Source organism: Manis pentadactyla, chromosome 8, assembly GCF_030020395.1.
Source record: "Manis pentadactyla isolate mManPen7 chromosome 8, mManPen7.hap1, whole genome shotgun sequence".
Lineage (NCBI taxonomy): Eukaryota > Metazoa > Chordata > Mammalia > Pholidota > Manidae > Manis > Manis pentadactyla.
The window spans coordinates 91,344,578-91,364,486 of record NC_080026.1 but is presented as its reverse complement, the minus strand read 5'-3'; the positions used below and the strand labels follow the sequence as shown (position 1 = coordinate 91,364,486).

The 19,909-nt window shown below is 40.1% G+C and overlaps 1 long non-coding RNA gene across 2 annotated transcripts in view; it reads left to right on the top strand.

Annotated features, from left to right (window-relative positions):
- Positions 1–19,224, top strand: part of LOC130684592 (uncharacterized) — a 70,756-nt gene extending 51,532 nt beyond the window's left edge. For both annotated transcript variants that reach the window (XR_008998921.1, XR_008998920.1), the window contains exons 3-4: positions 9,469–9,628; positions 17,180–19,224. This is a non-coding gene — a long non-coding RNA (uncharacterized LOC130684592). The remainder of the gene's footprint in view (positions 1–9,468; positions 9,629–17,179) is intronic.
- Positions 19,225–19,909: the final 685 nt, after the last annotated feature.

Sequence of the window (19,909 nt, the reverse complement as noted above, 5' to 3'; positions counted from 1 at the left end):
TATTAGAGCCACTGAACTGGGCATTTTTTATTAAAAGAGACTATTCACTTACATGTGTGAATGATGGGAAAGCTTTTTTACATTTTTGAGATTTCATCCAGAGGCAAGAAAATGATTGACAAAACTTGTTGGAAGTCAGTGGCACAGAACAACAGAAAAAGTAATTTATAATTTCACTGCTACTGAGTAAAATTCATTCACCAAAGTAGTTTCTCTTTCTTTGTCTTTCTCTGTTATTCTGTCTTCTTTTTTTCCCTCTTTCTTCCTCTCTCTCTCTCTCTCTCTCTCTCTCTCTCTCTCTCTCTCTCTCACACACACACACACACACACACACATTTGTATTTCTGTTATGTTTTCTGTGCAAGTAAATTCATCTTTCTTTATCTCAACTTGGAGACAGGCTTAGGAACTTCCCTTTCATTACCAAAAGTCCATGAACGTGTCTGTTTACTTTGATTTTTAAATAGAAGGGCATGTCCCCCTCCCCGTGTGAAATAATTGAATTCCGCCGCTCCCCTCACACAGGAGTTGCCCCTGGTGTCTTCCTCTGACTACATCGTTTTTGTTCTCCCTGCTGCACATCTACTAAAGACTGCATATGTGAACATGGGCTGTTGATCTCCTGGGATCATTTCTTGACAGCCCTTGCTCTAAAGCTCTCTAAAATCTGTGTATTCTGATTTTGATGCCGGCCTCAGTGTTGGTAAAGCTGGAATTCCATAAACGATGATGAATTCACTGCTTCCTGTGGCCAAATGCTCAGCATGCCTTCACAAAGTTGTGCTCTACCCGCTCTCACTTATTCACCCACCCCAAACCCTCTTAGATGAAGTCTAACAGAAACATAGTATTGCTATGCTCTTTGCCTGTGTCCTGGGAACCTGTTGCTAGAATGTCACAGTTACTATTTTCAAAAATTTATGGGCCATCAGTCCTTACAGACTATTCAGACAGATGTCATCCAGCTCCAAGCCAGGGAATTCTTTCTGAGTCTGCTGGGAAGAAGGTCCCTGTGTTTTTTTATTTATGCCGTGTTTCCTGAAATGTCATCTTCCTTCCTGGCCGATTTCTTCCAATTAGTCCTTGGTGAGTGTCTCAGCTAAGACAGGCCTCTAAACCTCATTCTTCTTTTTAGCCTTTATATATTCATGTCAGTGTGGAATTGGCAGCAGAGTGCACTGGCCATTTAGCAGACAGCACCTCCCTTTGTTCTGGTAAAAGAGGCTCTTTGAGAACAGAGCAAATACCTGGTTTCAAAGAACGGTTGAAAAGAGGTAAGCATGAATTAGACATCTTTTGTTTTGCCTACATGTTAATTACATACAGTTTTTAAAATTTGAAGGCCTTGGAAACTCTCTGTTTACCTTCCTTTCCACCATCCTGTGGTCTCTTTTGTTCATGTATATTGCCCACCTGTCTTCTGTGGATGTTTGGATTTGTAGCTTCTGGAATCAAGTCTTCCTTGACAACTCTGTGCTACACAGAATAATGGTCCCCTAGGATATCCACCTCCCAGTCTTGAGAACCCGTGAACATGCCACCTTCCCTGGAAAAATGGGCTTTGCAGATGTGATTACATTGAGGAGTTGGCGATGGGGTGATTATCTTGGATTCAGGGTGGGCCCCGTGTCCCCACGAGGTTCCTTATGGAGGGACAGAGGCGTGTGAGTTAGGCAAAGGAAGTGTGGCCACAGAAGCAGAGGCTGCAGTCACGCGCTTTGGAGTCCCGAAGGCAGAGACGCGGCCAGAAGTCAGAGAACGCAGGTGGTCTCGGGGAAATAGGAAGGCAGGAAAACAGGTTCTCCTCTGGAGCCTCCAGGAGGAATGCAGCCTGACCCACACTTGGATCCTAGCATCATCAGGCCCACTTCAGACTTCTGGCCCCAGAGCTGTAAGATAGTGACATTGTGTTCCTTTAAACCACTCGGTTAGTGGTGATTTATCACCGCCATAACAGGAAATGAATACACTGTGTGAGAGTTAAAAACAGTTGCCTTAACACCCATTTCTACCAGCATCTTCTCCACCCACTTGGTTTTATTGACCATACCAATGTAGTTTTAGTGGGATGAGAACTGGTTCAGAGGGAAGAGACTCAATGGGTAAGAGTTGGCTTTGTTTGTAGAAATACGACATGTGGCAGTAGTTGTTTCTTCCATGTGTTGAACAAGCAGTGGCTCATAAAGTTCGATAATGTAATGACTCGATGGGCTTTAGACTCTTGCCATTAGCATCTTTCATCTAGTTGGCAGCCAGTAGTGGACCAAGACTGACCTTTCCTTATTTCATCTACAACTTCTGACCCTCATTCCCGAGTCGTTTTCCCACACACTCACTGTATGGGCATCGACGATAACTTCCTCCTCTATTTTCTCTCTCTGTCCTGCCAACTTGTTACTTCTTGCTCATCCTTCCTTCTGTGTCATGGCTTCAAGCACGCTGTGTTCTTTTCATACTTGCACCTCACTCCTGCCTATGAAGACAAATCTACATTTTAGCGACGGGGCTGTGGTCTCAGAAGTATCCATTAGGGCTCCTTTTAAAACTCCCCTTTCCACGTTGGCAATGGAAACCATCAGACGAAATAGAGGAGGTAGTTAGGTAGGTTTCGTAATTTGCCTCCCAGTAGTGCCAAGGAAGATGTCTTTGCATTGACCATTTCTCTGTTTCTTTCAACTACTAACTGTGAATTGTGATTTGATTCAGCATGTGGTGGCAAAGCCATGAGACAACAGAGCCAAGTACGGTTCGGGTTTTCACCGACACTTGCAGATCAACAACTGTGGGCCTGCATTTCGTGGGAGATGGTGACAACAGATGCCATCCCTGCAGGATCTCCAAGTTCACCAGGTGTAATGGCTAAAAAAGAGAAGGCAAATAGGAGTGTACACCGAAGCACCTGTTGTTATGACTCCCTGTTGTTACCGGCTGTGAAAGAATTTAATTTGAAATAGTCAACAGAGGGAGCTAAAAACTCTGGTCATTTCCATGTCAGGTATTTAAAACATGTAGGGAGCAGACTGGGTGAATTTGGGAGGAATCTTACCATTTTATTTCATTATGAGATAACTATCTTGAATTATCTAGGGTTCTTAAGTAGCATAGACTCAGGCAGTCACCACCTTGCTTCTTTGCTTCACAGAGACCTGGTCTAACCAAGCAATGCAATGCTATGGGGCAGGGATCCGAAGCCGGTGGCCTCATACCAAGTCAGGTCTGGGATGTATCCATTTGTTTAGTCTAATATTTAAAAGCATACACCATTCCTTCCTCTCTTACACACAGCTGTTTTGTGCATTAAATATATTATCTAGCTATGACACATAGAATAATAGTCCTTCAAAGATGTCCGTGTTGAAATCCCGAGACCCTGTGAATATACCACCTTACATGGAAAGAGGCCTTTGCATGTGTGATTAAGGTAAGGCTCTTGAGATGGGGAGATTCTCCTGAATGATCTGAGTGAGTCCACTGTAATCACAAGGGTCCTTTTTAAGTGAGAGAGGTAAAAGATAGAGGGTAGAGAGTCAGAATTAGAGGTTGGATAAAGCTGCACTGCCAGCTTTGAAGGTGGAGGAAGGGGACACAGGCCAAGGAATATGGGGATCCTCTGGAAGCTGGAGAAGTCAAAGGAAAGGTGCTCCCCTATAAGCTCCAGAAAGATATCAGCCTGCTGACGCCTTGATTTTAGTTCAGGGAATCCCATTTTGGACATTTGTTCCTGATAACTTTAAGATAATGAATTTGTATTGTTTTATGACACGAAATTTATGGTCAGCTGCTGTAGCAAACATAGGAAATTAATACAGTGCCTAGCCCTGAAGGTTTGAGTTTGATAAAACTGAAAAAGAGTAACTGTAACAATAGGTAGTACTTTGAGTGCTTGCTATGTGCTCGGCTCTACCTATGTATTACCCACTTATTCTTCAAAACAATACTATGAGGCATATACCAGTATGAACCCTGCTTTTCAGATACCCAGAAAGGGTAAATGAATTGCTCAAAGTCATATAAGAGCAGCAGGGTTTGAATTGAGGCAGTTGGGCTCTAAAACATGTCCAAGTATAATGTCCCCATTTTAATGGGCATTGTAAGAGCTGGGCAGGTCGTAGACATCTGCCATGAACTTGATGAATCACTTAGCTTTTCTGTGCCTCAGATGTCTCATCTCTAAATCAAGGGAGTTAGACTAGATCAGATTATGTTTAGCTTTTAAATAGAATTCTTCTGTTTCTTGGCTAGTCCCTGAGGCGTCACATCAGAACCCAGGGTTGCAGGGATCACGATAGGAGAAGCATCCAACGAGATGGTGTCTCAGGCCATTTGTAACTCTTAACAGCATCTGCTTCTATGCGTGACATCTGAGGAAACATTTTAGGAGGTTGAATGAATATATTAACAAAATAGTAGCTTGTGTAATAGAGACTTTCTAGTCTGTTGAAGCAAAGAGTATGGGTCACTTTGCCGTTGACTTTATTTCATGTCATATTCCCATTTTGCTCTTGCTTATGTGAGTTTGGAAGCCTGTATTGTGCATATGCCCTACTCCCAGGCCTTTGGCACTGTCCTGTCTTCCAGCACTGAACAAGGTCCTGCAGTGGGCAGGTTTCCGCTATAAGGTCAGAAAGAAGGGCATTCCGGTTTTGTGAAGCTGAAGCATTGCAAACCCGGTTGGTTCTTTCTTTCACAGAAGGATGCAGATTTGCTTAATGTAATTTTCCTCACTCAGTTCTTGCTTTCTTAGCACTTATGAAATTCGGTCTTCTGGTCTCCCTGATAAAGGACATGAAGTAATTCCTTAATAATAGCACACATTTGCCTCGGTCGTGGGCAGAGACGCACATAGGACAGAACTGACAGGGGCTTTGGAGCTGATCAAGGCAAACCCATCTTTGCATCCCCAGTCTGTTCTTCCCATTGTGTCCCTGCCCCTCTATAAGAAATGTGGTAAAATGGCTTCAAGTAATTCAACTGAGTGGTAGGATTCAGATGTCCAATTTATAAATCATCTTCGGCTTTTGGACTAATAGGTGGTAGCGTTGGAAAGCTAATGAAGCAACAGTAATTCCTTATTTTTTCACGTTAACCCTGTGCATATTTTCATACATTCGTTTGTTCACTGAATTTTTTTTTTTTTTTGTAGATGGCATAGTATTAGTTTCGGTGGATAGCATAATGATTCAACATTTATGTACATTAGAAAATGCTTACCATGGAATAAGTGTAGTTACTATCTGTCACCCTACCAAGTTATTACAATAGTACTGACTATATTCCTTAGGCTGTACCTTTCATTGCTGTGGCTTATTTATTCCATAAACTCAAAATGTATCAAAGACCTAAACATTGGACCTGAAATCATAAAACTTCTCAAAGAAAACACAGACAGTAAAATCTGGGACATCAACCTTAGCAATTTTTTTCCGGATACATCTCTCAGGCAAAAGAAACCAATGTAAAAATAAACAAGTGGGACTCCATCAAACTAAAAAGCTCCTGCACAGTGAAGGAAACCATCAACAAAACAAAAAGGCAACCTACTGAATGGGGGAAGATGTTCACAAATGATATGTCCAATAAAGGGCTAATATCCAAGATGTATAAAGAATTCGTACAATTCAACACCAGAAAAACAATCTGCTTAAAAAATGGGTAGAGGGTCTGAATAGACATTTTTCCAAACAAGACATACAGATGTCCAACAGACACATGAGAAGATGCTCAACATCATGGAAACGCATCTAAGTCAATTTCTTAAAAATACTGCATCTGACTGTGTCAGGCACTCTCCTAAGTGATAGAAGGACAAAGATTTATAGACAAATAACTTTGAAGAAGGTATAAGCGAGTAGGAGACAGGCATATGAGAAAAAATTTCATTAGGAGAGACAGTCATTATATTTTAAATATATTCACTGTGTAGAGGGACAAGAGATTCTAAAATCTCAGGAGTCTTATAAGGATAGTTTATATAGCAGATATTACTGACTTTAGACTTGAATTATAAATTAGATTTTGATGCATGGGCAAGAAGGGGTCACGATTCCATGTGCAGAGCAACCCAAGTGGGCACAGGCTGGATATATGACTGCGTGAAGGGATTTTCTGAGAAATGGAAAATAAATGTTTAGGGACATAAAAAAGAAAGCATTTGGAAAGAGGTTAAGACTGGCGGGAGAAGAGGCAGGTTGCTAGATCGCAGAGCGTCTTGTAAGCCGTGCAAAGGAGTTTAGGTAATGTGGAGTGATAGGGAACCATTAAAGAACTTGAAAATGGTAGTGATGTGATCAGATTTATGAATGAGAAAGATAAATCCCATGACACATGTTCCCATAGTCGTATGACTGTCTGATGGGGAAGGGAGGACATGTCCAGAAGAAAAGCAACTAGTAATGAAGCTGTTATAAATTGTGCAGATGGGATATGATGGAGGCCTGCAGTAGGGCAGCAGGGTTGGTAGTGGGGAGGCAGGAGTGACTGTAAACATGTTCAGGGAGAAGAACTCAAAGAACTTAGTGATGGACTGAATATGACAGGGAAGGGAAAAGAATAACTCCAGGATAACTTCTTGGATTCTGGTCTGAGATACCATGTGTTCACTCAGAGAAGCAGAGGATATAAATGGAAGAATGACTTTATTGAAGGAAAAAAGTTGTGTTTTAGGCATGTTGATTTTGAGTCACCTGCAAGGTAACTAAGAAATAAAATTGAGTAGTTTCTTTGATTAGAGAGATCAGAAGTGAAGTTTTGTCAAAAGCTGTAGGTTTTGAAGTCATGCACTTGTATTAGTTTAAGCCATGGACATGGATGAGATGATCCAGTTTCCAAGAGACCTTAAATATTAGGCTACAAATGTGGACCATTTCTTTTCTACGTATAGGACTCAGTGAAAATATCTTTTTGGGGGAATAATAGAGTAGGGTGGTAGTGTAATGGGCTAGGCTGTTTAAAGAGACTAGTATTGTCTGTAGCATATTTAATAAATTTTGGAAGACCTCCAATGCAGATTATTTTTCTTAACGAAAATTTTGGTAAAATCTAAGAGGTGCCTCAGGATTAGTCCGTGACTCCTCCCGGGAGCCCAAGAGGTATTTTCCTTTGTACCTCAAAGATTCTCAATCAGGATTTATATCAGGGCTTTCATTGAGAAAAGCATAACATTTAACAGCCATAAGTCATTCTGCACAACACAGGTCTCAAAGGTCCTAGTCTGCAAACTACCTAACACGTGCTTAATCAACACAGGGGAAGAACAATATAGGGAATTTTCACTTCACAGAATCCACTCAGTTCTTCATTTACCTTGTATCAGAGAACTGTCATCATAAATCAGTCTGAGAGTTGAGCCAGTCATACCTTTCATTACTGTATTTCATATTTGCAACAAAAAACTGTCAGAGAAGGATGTGGTTTGGTTCAGAATGGATTCTTTTCAGTGAAGGGAGAGGCCATATACTTAGGGATTCAAAAAAGTTAGAAACCGTTTTTGTTGTCTTTTGCTTTCATAATGACTCATTCAGATCGCCGCAAGATATCACTGGCTATACGTGTCCACCTAGGTGGGGTGGAGGAGCCGTGCAAGACCAAGTCTAGTCTCTAACTTGATGAAGAGTACGTATGATTAAAGATGACTCATGGTTGAGTTTGGATATCGTTTACATTTTATAAAAATTTGAACTGATCATGAAAGAATAAAGAATAAAATAAAAACCACCTAAGATTTAGAGAGATCATTATTACTAAGAGAACAAATAAGGTGAAAAATCAAGAAGATCGTCATTGGTTTGGAATATTGTTTTTCTCCTTTAACGCGTACTCCAAGCTGAATAGTACTTACTCAACCATAGTCACTTAGGTTAAATAGCTCTTTTCTCTCCTTCGCAACCTTGGCTGCTCTTGCTGACGGTAGTGTGTTCCAAGAGAGCTTCTATGCTCAACACACAGGATGGAAGAGAGGTGGACGGCTACCGCAGGCAAGCCACGTTATGTTGAAATGTCTAAAATCTACAGGCAGAAAGTTGAAATACGTGGTTGGATGCATTAGTCGGTAGCTCAGTGGTTAAGGACAGGCCTGGAGATCAAAACTAGTGATCTGGATAGAATCACCAAATGTGAGAAAGTAGATATAGGAGAGGATGCAGGGCTGAGCAACATCAAGATGTTGAATAGAGGCTAAGCCTGCATAGAAGACTGAAAAGGGTGCCTGGTGATGTCATGAGGTCCAAGCAGGAAGATGTGCCAATTCTGTTGAGTACGCAGAGAAGTCGAGAGACGGGAACTGAGAAGGAATTCCTCATCTGGGACTCTCTTTTCTCCTCCTTTGCATGGTAGCTCTGAGTAATCCCTCGGAGTCACATGAATGCCCCTCTTCTCGGCAAGTCGTCTTTTCTCAGCCAGTCTCCTTGACTAGGCAAGTTTCTCCCCACACACTACTTTCTGTAAAATAGCTCTTGTAGTTTTGCTGTCGCTAAGCTAAACATCTGCCTCCTTTATTGGCTCCTATGCTCCTGGAGGGCCAGAGGCACGCCTTTCTTGTTTATCATGTTTACAAGACTCAGCACTGGAAATTGTGCTCGGTAGGTGCTAAGAAACATTTGCTGAATGAATGAATATGTGAATGGACAAGACAATTTTTAGTTTGTTCCCAAGTCAAGAGAGGATATAAAACTCTTCCACAGTTAATTCCTGTTGTTTTGAAAGGACTGCTGCCAGGCATTCCCTGTGCCTGCGTAGGGACCAAAGGCAGACCACCCACCCCAAGTTGTGGCCCTTGGGCGTGCAGATTATTCTGAGCTGAAAACTATCAAGGCCCAGGAGACTCAGGAAGATACTTGTATATCCCCACAACAACTGCTTAAGAAGTGTTGAGATGGAGGTAGTGCTCTGGGAGGAGCGCCGTCACCACAGATGGCTATATCATATTGTGAACGAGGGGTGATAGACAGGAAGGAGTGTGACAAAGCCTGTTAACATTTCTCTCTGTGGCCCATCAAGTATTCTCTTTACAAACATTTACTCTTTTCATATTCCTGTGAATTACTTCCCGCTTCCTTTGCAATCTCAGACCCATAGTACCCCCTTCTCCTTGGTTCAGGATGACAGGACATATATGCCTCATGGTCCCTGATTGTCTTTGGGATCCATGTCTCTGGCTTCCCTGAACATATGTAAGTAAACTCTGTGTGGTTTTTTTTTTTTTTTTTTTTTTTGTCCTGTTACTCTGTCTCATGTCAGTTTGGTTCTTAGACTGGCTAGAAGAACCTCGAGGGGTAGAGGAAATTTCTTCCTTCCAGTACCTAGTATGATGTGCATCTCCCGTCCTTCACTTCCTTTCTCTTCACCTCTTTCAGGCAGCATCCGTTGACTACGTCTGTGCGTTTTTAAAGAAAGCCCTGCTGATAGTTCCACATTCAGGTATTATCTATATTGTTTTTAGTGTTCTTATGTTACTTTTCTCTCTTTATGTAGGTTCAAGGTGGAAAGAAACTTAGAATAAAATGAAGCATCCCAGCCTCGAGTTTCAGCTGTGCCGCTAACCAGCTTAATAATACAGTTGAGTCAGGACTCTGGCCCTGCGAGTTTCCTCATCTCTGAAAACCTGCTAAAAAACTTCGTTCTCTATTAAAAGGTCTGTATCATTTTATTTTTTTCATTCATGTCTTAGCATATGTTCAGTGTTCTCTACTGTACTCTGCCTACAAAGAACATTAAAAAAATCCTTGGAGTTAATATGTTCAAGAAGTAGTATGTCCAGTTCTTGGCTTTATAAACTCATAAAGCTGGAAGTTATCTTCACATTTGGTGATTCTAAACCCTCATGCAAATGCGTACGTTTCCTTATGATCCTTTTCATGTGCTGCTCTGTTGAGTTTGCCAGTGTTTTCTTGAGGACTTTTGCATTTATGTTCATCTGGGATAAGGCTTGTAGTTTTCCTTGCTTACAGTGTCTCTGTCTGGCTTTGGTATCCAGGTAATGCAAACCTTATAAAATGAGTTTGTAATTGTTCCCTCTTTAATTGTTTGAAAATTTGAGGTGGATTAGCATGAATTTCTCTTTAAACGTTTGGTACAATTTGGTAATGAAACCACCTGGCCCTGGATATTTCTTTGCTGGGAGATTTTGGATTCTTGATTCAGTGTCTCTGTTCATTATTGGTCCGTTAAGGTTTGTAGTTCCTCATTATTCCGTCTTGATAGGTGGTATGTTTCTTTTCCTCTAGGTTAACCAGTTTGTTGGCATATAATTCTTCATAATAATGTCTTACAGTCTGTGGGCAAAATTACAACATTTCCAGAATCTCTTGCCTAGCCTCAGTGCATCTCCATTATCAGTATGGTTCCAAGGGGTAGAGAGAAGTTGTTCATCTCCGTATCAATAGGTAATTACAGGGGCAAGTGAGGGCTTATCTGGACTGGAGAGGTTGGGTGGAGCTCTTTCTTTTTCTGTAGCTGGGTCATGAGAGACATGGCAGAGCAGAAGTGGATGACTGCTTGAAAGGAATAAATGGGTTTCTCCCACTTTATTTCTCCCTTTGACTGATTTCGATTTCAAGGTATTTTACGCCGGGATTTTCCCTCTGGAGTTACAAAATTCTTTTTATTTGTGTGGCATCACTTGTAATGTGTTCTCTTTCATTTCTGATTTTATTTGAGTCTTAGTTTAGCCAAGAGTTTGTCAATTTTGTTTGTCTTTTCAAAAGATAGATTCCGTTTTGTCTTTTTTTTACTCTCTATTTTGTTTATTTCTGCTCTAATGATTGTTATTTCCTTGCTTCTGCTGACTTTGGGCTTACTTTATACACATTTTCTTAATATTATGTTTAACATTAATCAGCTGTTTATTGAGTTTTGGCAGTGATAGGAAGCACACTATTCCAGATTCTTCTTGTCTTCAAGAAAAATTCCCAAAATTTTAATTATCATGAATTTTATGAAATACATATTAAAAATTCAAATACATTTATAATTAATGTATTTTATCGTCTCTTCTATTTTTAAGCATGTAAGCATGTAACCACCGCTAATGTATCTAAAGCAATTTATAGTTGATGACAGGTCTTTTGATTTTCTAGCAAATTATATATTAATTTTCAATACATTTTAATCCCTTTTTTGAAATAATAGCTTATGTTAACTGGAATATCTTTCAAATAATCATGCCGTATTAATAAAAGACATATTTCAATGAAACTTGAAGAAATTCAGAAGCACCGAAGCACTGCATTTTAAAGGAATCGAGTACTTTCCAGTTAAACTATGCACCCTGTTAAAAAAGAAAACCATGGGCCCAAAATGGAGTCGCTGATGTTAAAGCCTCCCACTGCACAATACGTAACTGCAGTTTCAACCCCCTCCGGGACTGTAACCGTTAAGCAGTCGATATGGAATTTCCCAGTCAATCCTAGGAGGGCCAACTTGCTGAAAACAACGAATTCTTTGCTAATAATTTCCTTTTTCCACTCCTTCCTTCTCTGCCTTTGCAAACCTTTGCTGTTCTGCAACTCAAAGCAGCTCCCTCTACTTGCTAGATGGGATGCTCCCTGAGTCATGAATCATTTTAAAAAGCCAATACAATCTTCAGATTTACTTGGTTAAATTTCATTTTTTAAGAAACCTGACGTGGGAGCTCGACAAACTATGAAATGCCAAAAATAAATTTGCTGCACCATTAATGTTCTTTCAAATAGGTTTCCTTTCAGCATCGACTTTTTCTCCAGTAAAGTAGACATATTCGTATTCATTGACCAGAGATCCATGCCCATGATCTATGTGATAAACATAACCTTTCATAAAGAGTTTGTAATGATGAAGTGGTTTTGAGGATTCATAACCTGAGAAAGCACATTTCATGAGAATTATCAAAGCAATTGGGAATAGATTTAAATACCTCAGACCTTGGAGGAGATAGTGCTCACCTTTTTCTAATTATTATAAAAGGAGGTGTGGGGTAAAATTGTAAATTTCCAGAATCTCTCACCAGGTCTTAGCCATTTACATATCAATAGTTGTTTCCTCCCTCAGCTTCTGGGACAAGGGATGGAGAGAGACTGTTCTCTCCTCCCCTCTGTAGCATAATTGTTCTGGAACCTGTCATTCCCTGGGGATCTGCCTCTGGAGTTTCTCCCAGAAGGGGCGAGTAGGGAGGTGAGTTTGTGCAGGGACTGCAGGGAGATGGGGAGTGAGAGCGGCCACCAGAGGGGAAAACAGAGCTGGTATTCTTCATGTGCAGTAAACGGGTTTCTCCAGACCTAGCCTTTCCTTAGACTCATTTCAGTCTCACCAGTTAATCACCCTGGGCTGGGAACACTGCCTCCGCCCCCTAATCCCCACAGGATACCAGTGAGATGAATAAATTTGCCAAAACAACACAGCCATTAGTGTCATGGACAGAACTGGAAGCCAGCTCTCCTAAGTTAAATTTTGTTCTGCTTTACTATCCACATGAGATAAAGGATCTAAACATAAAAATAAGGTTTGTATAGGCCTTTCTAGCAGGGTTAGCAAACTGTAGCCTGTAGGTCAAATTTGTTCTGCGTGTTTTTGTAAGGAAAGTTTAATTGCAGCAAACCATTCTTTTACATGTTATCTGTGGCTGCTTTGTGCCACATTGACATCACTGAGTAGAGACCATAGCGGCCCACAAAGCCTGAACTGCTTACTGTGGCCCTTTACAGAGAAGTTCACCAAACCCTGCTTTATAGTTCCTAAGGATTTCACATTTCTTATTTTGTCTCCACAAAAAACCTTTCAAGATAGATATGGCAAACATTTTTACTCTCTCTATTTTATGCATGAGTCAACGGAGACTTGGGACTGTTAAAGGACTTTTTGAGAGTCCTATAGCTGTTTGGTGGTGTGCATGGAACAAGAATATTGATTTCCCAGATCCCTAGGCCACAGCTTTCGTACATCCTCCAGACAGAATAGCTTCTACTTCTTGCCATGTAGCTGTGATAATGTGATTTATAATAAGAAATATATATTTGGTCTTTGTTCCTGTTTCTGGCACAGGACTCCTAAAACCCTTGGAATTTCCTGAGTGATGAAAGAATAAAGGTGTGTTTTGCTGTGTTAATGAAGTAGGTTTTGGATAGTCCTTGGGTAGCCAAAGGATGGGGACTGGTTGCAAGAGGAACCAACTGTGCAATTAGAGACTTGGAACTTTCAGTCACTCCCCAGACTGCCAGAGAGAGAAGAGGGGCTGCAGGTTGAATCAATTGACAATGACCAGTGAGTTCATTCATCGTGCTTATATAATGAAGCTTCCGTAAAAACCCAAAACGACTAGGTTCTGAGAACCTCCAGTTGGTGAATGCACGTAGCTTCAGGGAGAGTGGTGTGCCTGGAGAGGGCACGGAAGCTCTGTGCCCTTTCTGCATATGTTGCCTTATGCGTCTCTTCTGTGGCTTTTCCCGAGTTTTAAACTTTCATTTAAAAATGTGGAAATCTAGCTAGGGAAATGTTTCTATGATTTCCATGAGCCACACTATCACATTAATTGAACCTGAGGAGGAAATTTTGGGGTCTTCCCAAGACCTCTGATTTATAACCAATTGGTCAAAAGTACAGGCAGCCTTGTGGACTTTGGAGTGGCATCTGAATTCCAAGGAGGTGGGATGTTGAAACATCCAGTCTATGGCTGGTTGGTCAGAAGCACAGGCAATGACCTGGGATTGTGGCTGTCTTCTGAAATGGAAGGTGCAGTCTCAGAGGACTGAAACCTAACCTGTGTAATCTGTAATATCCCAGATAGATTGTTTCAGAATTGAATTGAGTTTTAGGTTCCCTAACTGGTGTCTGAGAATTGCTTGTTGGTGCAGGGATTGCCCCAACACAAAGACACACACACACACACACACACACACACACACACACACACACACACACGCTCTCAGAAATTGATGATCAGAACACTAAAAAGTAGGCTCTTGGCAGTTCACCCAATGGTTATGTCTTATATTATTGCAGTACAATATTAAACCAGGAATTTGACCTTGGTACTATATGTATATAGTTCTGTGTCATTTTATTCCATGTATAGATTCATACAAGCCCCACTACATCAAGATACATATTAATATCTAGCGTATGTAAGGAAGTCACATAACTCAACAAAAACAAAACTATAATCTAGTTAATGAATGGGCAAAGGAACTAAATAGATATTTTTCTGAAGAAGATATTCCAACAGCCAACAGGTACATGAAAAGGGTCTCAACAACACTAACCATCAGGGAAATGCAAATCAAAACCACAATGAGATATGACTTCACACCAACTAGGATTGCTGTTATGAAAATGACAAGAGTTATCAATTGCTGGCAAGGAAGTGGAGAAAAGGGAACCCCTATGCACTGTGGGAATATAAATTGATACAGCCGCTATGGAAAACAGTATGGAGATTCCTCCAAAACTTAAAAATGCCACATGATCCAGCAATTCTACTTCCAGGTATAATATATCTGATGGAAATGAAATTACTCTCTCATGGACTTATCTTCACTCCCATGTCATTCAGCATTATATACAAAACCTAAGACATGGAAACAACCTGTGTGTCTATCAACAGATGAATAAGAAAATGCTGTATGTGTATGTATACTATGTCTATTTGCATGTGTGTGTGTATGTGTATGTATGTATAATGGAATATTCAAACATAAGAAAGAAGGAGATCATGTTGTTTGTGAAAACACTGATGGACCTTGAAAGTTTTCTGCGAAGTGAAATAAGTCCGATAAAGAAAGAGATATATGAATGATCTCACTTATATATGGAATCTAAGAAAACCTGAACTTAGAACAGATTGGTGGTTATCAAAAATGGGATACAGAGTGTGCAAAATGCGTGAAAGTAGTAGAAAGGTACAAACTTCCAGTTATAAGTTAAACATATTCTTAGGATGTAACATACAGCATGGCGACTACAGCTAAGTATTATGTCATGTGTTTGAAAATTGCTAGGAGAGTAAACCTTAAAAGTTCTCATCACAAGGAAAAATAATTGAAATTATGTGAGATGATGGATATTAACTAAACTCATTGTGGTAATCATTTTACAATATATACATGTATCAAATCATTATGTTGTATACCTTAAACTCATACAATGTTACATGTCAATTGTATCACAGTAAAACTGGGGGAATAAAAATACAGAACTATTCCATCACCACAGAGATGTCCCTCATGCTTCTGTATAGTTAAACCCACCTTTCCCTTCCAACATCCCTAGTCTCTAGAAATCACTAATCTGTTTTTCATCTCTATAATTTTATTTCAAGATTGGGGAAGTTTTCAGCAATTAGTTCCTCAAAGAGACTTTCTAACTCTCTTTCTCTCCTTCCTCTGGTACCCCTGTAATACAAATATTGCTCTGTTTGGATTTGTCACACACAGTTCTCTTGTGATTCTTCCAGCCCTAGAGATCCTTTTTTCTCTCTGTGCCTTAGCTCCTTTTTTTCTTGCTATGTGATTGCTATTTCATTGACCCTTTCCTCTACCTCATGTAATCTAGTTTTAAACCCCTCCCCTCTTTGTTTCATTTCAGATACTTTATTTTTCAAATTTTCTATCTCGTTCTTAACGTCCTCCCTGAGATCTGAAATATTTTTCGGTAGCTCCATGATGTTTATGATTTTTATTTTCAAATCTTTATCAAGAATATTGGTGATTTCAGTTTCACTTAGCCCAGTTTCTGGCATCTGAATTTTTGTTTGTACAAAATTTGTTTGCTGTTTCATTTTCTGGTGATTCCTGTTGAAGAGTAACTTTGTGTAGGTGGCATCCTCTGGTGCCCAGAAGCTCTACTCTCTTGAGCTGCTGAGCACCTGTAGCAATGGCGGGGGTTACAAGCATATGGCACCAGTGCCCACTGTGAGGACCGATCTGTTTCCAACTTCCCAGCTGCCGTGCCTGCCTGCACTGACAGATCCAGTGGGCTGAGTGCACAGGGAGAAGCCTTTGCACTATGCCTCTGTAGCTGCCATAGGCAGGGCCACCCTCTGGCTGGCTTGCATGGTTGCTGGTCCAGCAGGTGTGTGGACTAATGCCTGCTTTGAGGAAGGAGTGGCAGGCGTTGTTTCACAGTGGGGGTCCTCTGGGCTTTGTTGCCAGCCAGAGGAATGAAGCATTTGAAGCTCCTGAAAGTTTCCAGCCTGTCAGGCTGAGTGTGCCAGGGTGATTTTGTCCACCTGCCCTTTCTCATGAGCAGCAAGCCCTCCTGAATCTTTGCCTCTTTTGCACCTCTCTCACTGTAGTGAAGTCTTTCAAAGGGCCCACCTTTCTTTTGTCCCAGAGCTGCTGGTTGTGCATACCTGTTTTCCACAAGCAGCTGGAATCTCAGTCTCTCCAAGTATTCTATCTGTCTTTGATTTCCTGCCCCTCTAGTCTCCATAGCACTATGTACTGTGGGTTTGTGCTCCCAGAGCAGATCTCCAGGCTGGGTGTTCTACAGTCCTGGGCTTCTACTCCCTGCCTGCTCCATTTCTCTTCCTCCCGCCAGTGAGCGGGGGTTGAGGAGGGCTTGTGTTCCACCAGATAGCAGCTTTGCTACTTTACTATTTTCTATGAGTTCTTCTCTATTCCCCAAATGTAGGCTCTGTTCTGCAGCCTTCAGGTCACTCTTTCAGGATTAGTTGTATTTGCTGTATATTTGTGTTACATGTGGTTTTGGAATGAGGGTTCTGCCTCACTTCTCATGCTGCCGTCTTTTTCCCGGGAATGATACTTTGAAGTCACCCCCTGTATGCCAGGCACTCTACTTAGTTTATTTCATTTAATTCTCCCAGTTCTGTGAAGGAGGCATTTAACAGATTAGAAATTGATGCTCAGTGAGGTGTTTTAACCATGGTCATCCGGTGGTTGATATAAGCAATATGATATCCATGTTGTAATGGCATAGCTATGTTTCAAAACCAATGAACTACAGTGAAATATTAAATAAAATGATTTTTTAATTATAAAATAAACACATGCTCATGGCAGCAATTTGGCAATAATACTGCAAAGGAGAGAAAATAAATAAATTAACAATCCGGAGAAAACTGCGAACATCTAGATGTATTTCCTTTAGACCTAAACACACAAATACATGTTTGTCATTTCTTTTTAATAAAATTGTCTCTAATCTTTTTCTGATACAGTTTTACATCCTGAATTTTTTTTTGTCTTCATACTAGAGAGAGCAAACCAAAACGGACACCGTGGAGAAAACAAAGGTTGAGAACTGGATAAAACATAGACGGCATCTGTCAGCATGAAAATAAAGAATAAACAAAAAGGAGAAAAGGGACAAATAACTTGATTATTTGTCAACAGAGATGGATTACTGTGAGACACTCAATCTCTTATGTATCAGTGTCCCCGAATTATTAAGAAAAGGCTAGACAAAATGGTGCATCTACAGAACTCTACACCTAAAAGTAGCAGGATACACATTCTTCTCAAGTACACATGGAACATTTTACAGAATAGACCACATACTAGGCCACAAAAGGAGCCTCAGTAAATTCAAAAAGATTGAAACTCTACCACCCAACATCTCAGATTATAAAAAGCATATAAAACTAGAAATAAATTGTACAAAGAAAACAAAGAGCCTCACAAACACATGGAGCTTAACAACATGCTCCTAAATAATCAATGGATTAACAACCAAAGTAAAACAGAGATGGAGCAACATATGGAGACAAATGAAAACAACAGCACAATGCCCGAACTTCTCTGGGACGCAGCAAAGGCAGTTCTAAGAGTAAAGTATATAGCAATCCAGGCCTATTTAAAAAAGGAAGAACAATCCCAAATGAAAAGTCTAAATTCACAATACTTGAAACCGGAAAAAGAAGAACAAATGATGCCCAGAGTCAGTAGAAGGAGGAACATAATAAAGATCACAGAAGAAATAAATAAAATTGAGAATAAAACACTAGAACAAATCAATGAAACCAAGAGCTGGTTTTTTCAGAAAATAAAGAAAATAGATAAACCCCTAGTTTTAACTATTTTTAAGAGGAACAGAGAATCTATTCATATAAACAGAATCAGAAATGAGAAAGGAAAAATCACTACAGACACCACAGAAATACAAGGAATTATTAGAGAATACTATGAAAGTCTATATGGTAACAAATGGGATAACCTAGAAGAAATGGACAACTTTCTACAAAAATACAAGTGACCAAGGAAGAAACAGAAAATCTAAACAGACCAAATAGCAACAACAAAATTGAATTGGTAATCAAAAAGCTACCCAAGAACAAAAATTTTGGGTCTGATGGATTCACCACTGAATTTCATCATCAGACATATTGAGAAGACATGATACCCATTCTCCTTAAAGTTTTCCAAAAAATAGAAGAGGAGGGCATACTTCCAAACTCATTTTATGAAGCCAGCATCACACTAATACCAAAAGCAGGGAAAGACCCCACCAGAAAGAAAATTACAGACCAATATCCCTGAAGAACATAGATGTAAAATTACTCAACAAAATATTAGCAAACCAAATTCAAAAATACATCAAGAGGATCATATACTATGATCAAGTGGGATTCATCTCAGGGGATGCAAGGATGGTACAACATTCGATAATCCATCAACATTATCCACCACATGAACAAAAAGAACAAAAACCACATGATCATGTCCAGAGATGCTGAAAAAGCATTCGACGAAATTCAACATCCATTCATGATAAAAACTCAACAAAATGGGTATAGAGGGCAAGTACCTCAACATAATAAAGACCATATATGACAAACCCACAACCAACATCATACTAAACAGCGAGAAGCCACAAGCTTTCCACCTAAGATTGGGAACAAGACAGGGATGCCCACTCTCCCCACTGTTATTCAACATAGTACTGGATGTCCTAGCCATGACAACCAGACAAAACAGAGAAATACAAGGCATCCAGATTGCTAAAGAAGAAGTCAAACTGTCACTGTTTGCAGATAACATGATATTGTACATAAAATACCCTAAAGACTCCACACCCAAATCACCAGAACTAATACCTGAATTCAGCAAAGTTGCAGGATACAAAATTAATACACAGACATCTGTTGCTTTCCTATACACTAACGATGAACTAGCAGAAAGGGAAATCAGGAAATCAATTCCATTCACAATTACATCAAAAAGGATAAAATACCTAGGAATAAACCGAACCAAGGAAGTGAAAGATCTCTACCTAGAAAACTCCAAGACAGTGCTACGAGAATATAAAGAGGACACTAACAAATGGAAACTCATCCCATGCTCTTGGCTAGGAAGAATTAATGTTGTCAAAATGACCATCCTGCTTAAAGCAATCTACAGATTCAGTGCAATCCCTATCAAAACACCAACAGCGTTCTTCAACGAACTGAAACAAATAGTTGTAAAATTCATATGGAATGGCAACACACCCCGAATAGCCAAAGCAATCCCGAGAAAGAAGAATAAAGCGGGGGTATCTCGATTCTCAACTTCAAGCTCTGCTACAAAGCCACAGGAATCAAGACAATTTGGTACTGGCACAAGAACAGACCCACAGACCAGTGGAACAGAATAGTGAGTCCAGATATTAAGCCAAACACATATGGTCAATTAATATATGATAAAGGAGCCATGGATATACAATGGAGAAATGACAGCCTCTTCAACAGCTGGTGTTGGCAAAACTGCACAGCTGCATGTAACAGAGTGAAACTGGATCATTGTCTAACCCCATACACAAAAGTAAATTCAAAATGGATCGAAGATCTAAATGTATGTCATGAAACCATAAAACTCTTAGAAAAAAACACAGACAAAAATCTCTTGGACATAAACATGGGCAACTTCTTCATGAACATATCTCCCCAGGCAAGGCAAACAAAAGCAAAATTGAACAAGTGGGACTGTATCAAGCTGAAAAGGTTCTG